We start from the raw sequence: 5,000 nt of genomic DNA on the forward strand, positions 1-5,000 counted from the left end.
ACAGAACGATTTAAATCTTCTCATGAAAAAAGCAGTTCTGACCTTATCGAACACACTTGCAATAGTATTAAACAGCATTAAATGACACAGTTTTTTTTAATTGCTATTTAGCTCGCGTAAACCACACACCTGTTTTCGTGGTTTATCTAACCCCTGAGCCATCGTGAACCCGTGTGATCCACTTTCCTTTTTTTCACAATTTAGTAGTCAGTTTGTGATTTCAATGCGACTCGCTGTAACTTGCAGTTATATTGTGTACCTCTGAATCTAAAACGCAACAAACGGCTGCGAGTTACACGAACTGAGCTGTTTTTTTGTTTTTTGTTTGTTTGTTTGCTTAACGCCCAGCCGACCAAGAAGGGCCATATCAGGGCGGTGCTGCTTTGACATATAACGTGCGCCACACACAAGACAGAAGTCGCAGCACAGGCTTCATGTCTCACCCAGTCACATTATTCTGACATCGGACCAACCAGTCCTAGCACTAACCCCATAATGCCAGACGCCAGGCGGAGCAGCCACTAGATTGCCAATTTTAACGTCTTAGATATTCTTCTTCTTCTTCTTCTGCGTTCGATGTAACGTCTTAGGTATGACCCGGCCGGGGTTCGAACCCACGGGGCGGACGCCTTACCACTAGGCCAACCGTGCTGGTGAACTGAGCGGTGGCGGTTGACCGTTTAAAGAAACTGGCGACATGCAGAACATTCGTCTGCTACGAGAACCACGTTTTGGTGGACATACTTCCGGGATATCTTTTTTTAAACTTTCAAAACTTCGAGTTGTACTGATCTTGTCTTGATGAAAAAAGAATTCTTTTATGAATTAAGAATGTTTGTGTAACAAGTTGCCAATTTATTTATTAGATTTTAAAAGTTAGGTCTAGCGCCAAAACGCTGTCGTCCGATTGTCTGATCAGACAATCCGGCTGGCCACGCAAAAATAAATTATTTGAAAATTGCTCGCTCTTTACGTAGGGCACCAAGGATGTTCTCAAGCGGAGAGTGTTTAAACGACAGGGTGTTTGTTCTGTGTGTAAAAGCCTGACAGTGTCTGTGATGGTTAACGGGAGGCTTACTGTGCCTTTAACGTGTGACTATAGGGGGCCCACAATGTCAATGTTATGTTTAGATTGTTATGCTTTGTATGCCCCTATGTTTAGTTTGAATTTTGAAATGATTGAGATTAATTGTAATCTGTTTACAATTGATACCGGACACGAGAGTGTATATGTGTGTGGTTATGTATGTGCGTGTATGGATGTACGTGTGGGTGTGTGTGTGTGTGTGTGTGTGTGTGTGTGTGTGTGTGTGTGTATGGATGTACGTGTGTGTGTTTGTGTATGTATGTGCGTGTATGGATGTACGTGTGTGTGTGTGTGTGTGTGTGTGTGTGTTTGTGACAAGATTTGGTTCTGTTTCGATCATTGAACCTCTGTACAAACCGTTGAGTTGACCTTCGACTAGTTAGTCTTCCGTTTGCCATTCCAACAAGACTCCGGCTTTCCACCCCATAAAACGACAGCGTTTCTCAGTCATAACGGCCCGCACTGGGATCAAACCAGAAGAACTTGTTCGTTTGAGGGAAAGATCTGCCAAGTTCCTGTTCTATTACTACTAGTATTCAATAGTACAGGAAGGATGGAGGAGTAGATCGACCGGCGCTTTGATAGAAGCTCCTGTGAGTCGACCGGACACCTTTTCAGTGTTGATTGATCCTAGCTCAAAACAAACCTCGAAAGAGACTATTGATAACAAGATTGACAGTAGTAAAACGGTATTCTGACGAACCCTCGATTTCTAATCATCTGAAGCCAGACAGTTGGGCAGACTATGGTAGTTGGGACGTCGCCAAGTCGATATCTCGTGTGGCTCAAAAACCAGTTTGACTTTATCGGGGAGAGTTCGGTCCCGGGCTATTACGAGATATTCTATATTTAGAGAGTCCACTTTCAGTACAGGTTCTTGTTACCTGCGCACGATAATGATCACAAATTCGCAGCAAAAATCCCTGGCATTTGAAAAACACAAAGACGCGCATTCTTCGTATTATTCTGCGTTCCCGCGTAGACGTGCATTACAAAAAAAGGTATGAATATGAGTAGTGCTGCATATACAATGTCAGCTCGCTTTTTGCTGGTAGAAAGCAACCAGTGTTTCCATTTTCATGAGGCGAATGCTGAAGGTTTGAATGGAATAATCATACTTTACCTTGAACTTATCTGCTGCCCCTCCTCTGTGTGACCCTACCACACACACATCAAAGCTAAATACAGACCTACCCGCCCCTTTCCACCCGACAGTTCGTGGCCCCATTGTAAGACGAGACGTTATTCCGGCCGGGTATTTGCTCTTCCTTGCCTCACCCCTCTTTCCCCACCGGTGGTGCTTCTTTGGGTTACACCTGTGCTTGCATTTTTATTTTATTTTTAATCCGTCACACGGCTCTACCTGTCAGGTTGATTGTTTGCAATTTGCTCCCGCTACACACTGAAATGTTCACATGCGCAAGACAGAGAGACAGACACACAAATGGCCAGCCAGCCAGCCAGCCAGCCAGCCAGCCAGCCAGCCAGCCAGCCAGCCAGCCAGCAAGCTAGACAGATTCAAGCACAAACACACGGACAGACGCACACACAGAGTACACTCGCGCCGACACACACAGGTTCCCTCACACACACACACACACACCCACACACACATCACAACACACACACTAACACATACACACACAGACGAGCGCGTGCGAATAATTCTTTTTCCATACACTAACCTACATTAGTCCTGTTATGACTTCAAAGTAAAGAAACCCAGACGAAAGGCAAAAGAAGCAAGCTCAGTTTACAACTCGTACAAACTTCTCTCACAGTAGCTAAACATTTACCCTTGTTTGAGAACTACCTCGCTTTTCTTCATCGTCCAAAACTTTCTCAAGAATCTGTACATACCCTCGACACAGTGCAATGATCTCACAGCCAAAAACGGTCGGCGCTTTCTGTGTGAGTACTCAAGATAGCGACAAGTGTTCGTCAGTAGGTTGAAAAGAGTTTACCTTTTAGTTGAGGACCTGTCGTCGTTTACTTATTAATGCTTGTCTTGTGCTTCCAGTGTGGACATAATTATCAGAGTGACGAGCGGAGGGGTAGTCGCTTATAGCTTACAGTTACATACATGGTCAGCGCTATTCAGGGGGGAGAGGGTTATCGATTTTTGATCACCATTCAATGATCGATCGGATGTTGAAATCGGATAGCACTGAACGAGGGAGGTTTTGTATGTGACAGTATCTAGAGTCGAACGTATCACATCTAGAGCTTTTTCCTTCCATTCAGAACTTTTTTTTATGAATCAGAACTGGTCGAGTGAGTGTTGGACTAATACTTTGACGTCAGCACTAGAGAACCAACTGATTGGTCGCTGGATTGTACACACACGTTAGTTTTAAAGTGGCTGACGACGAAACATTGAAAACGCATGCACAATGTTTTGTATGAGAAAGGCGGTGTAAATTAACACATGCTATTTTTTGTGCGAAGAAATATAAATGAACAAAACGCATGTTACATTTGGATGTGAGCGATTCATGACTAAACCACACGTTAATTTTTACGTGACCGAGGAGCGACCAAAAAAAACCACAGGTCAAACTTTGAAGTGACTGAAGAACTACGAAAACGTATGCTCATTCTGGAAATACTTTGAAGCGGCGAGGACGCACGCCAATTCTATGTGATAAGTGCGCATGTTTTTGTAGGTTTGAGGACAGAATTCAGCTACCTTGTAGGTTTGAGGACAGAATTCAGCTACCTTGTAGGTTTGAGGACAGAATTCAGCTACCTTGTAGGTTTGAGGACAGAATTCAGCTACCTTGTAGGTTTGAGGACAGAATTCAGCTACCTTGTAGGTTTGAGGACAGAATTCAGCTACCTTGTAGGTTTGAGGACAGAATTCAGCTACCTTGTAGGTTTGAGGACAGAATTCAGCTACCTTGTAGGTTTGAGGACATAATTCAGCTACCTGAACAGACGAATTCCGAAAATATCTGTGTCGGATTTGTATGGATTGCAAAATAGTGAATGTCCTTGCTTTTTACTCTGACAAACATTGGAGGGCCCAATCAGTAGCAAGGGGTGTATCGGAAACACTGTGACGTGGACATGAGCGCGTGTGAAGTTATTTGTCAGAGGAAAAGCAAAGTTATTCACTTTTTTACAACCCATACAAACCCGACGGAGTTATTTCCGAAAATCGTTTATTCTGGTGCAAAGTATAAGTGAGATATGTGGTAGGCCTACTTTCTTTGCAAGAAGCGAAGGAACATTTTGGCGCCAAAAGGCGAGACTGTAAAACGCCTGTCAGTTTTTTCTTGGAAAACGCCTGTCAACTTTCGTGTTAGTTTCCATGCCAAGAAATAAAGCAATACACATGTCCGTATTTTGGGTGAAAAGCAGTATACATCCAATTTTGTCGCAGATGCGAGTAAACCGCATGTCAGTTTTTTTTCTGAAAAACAGCAGCTAATACTCATGTCAGTCGCAGATGCGAGTAAACCGCATGTCAGTTGTTTTTTTAAATCAGCAGCTAAAACGCATGACAGTCGCAGATGCGAGTAAACCGCATGTCAGTTTTTCTGAAAAACAGCAGCTAGAACGCATGACAGTCGCAGATGCGAGTAAACCGCATGTCAGTTTTCTGAAAAACAGCAGCTAAAACGCGGCATGTCAGTTTTAAATTGTTCTTTATTTGGTGTTTAAACGTCGTTTTCAACCACGAAGGTTATATCGCGACGAGGGAAAGGGGGGAGATGGGATAGGGGAAAGGGGGGAGATGGGATAGAGCCACTTGTTAAGTGTTTCTTGTTCACAAAAGCACTAATCAAAAAATTGCTCCAGGGGCTTGCAACGTAGTACAATATATGACCTTACTGGGAGAATGCAAGTTTCCAGTACAAAGGACTAAACATTTCTTACATACTGCTTGACTAAAATCTTTACAAACATT

Source organism: Littorina saxatilis, linkage group LG5 (assembly GCF_037325665.1).
Source record: "Littorina saxatilis isolate snail1 linkage group LG5, US_GU_Lsax_2.0, whole genome shotgun sequence".
NCBI classification, from domain to species: domain Eukaryota; kingdom Metazoa; phylum Mollusca; class Gastropoda; order Littorinimorpha; family Littorinidae; genus Littorina; species Littorina saxatilis.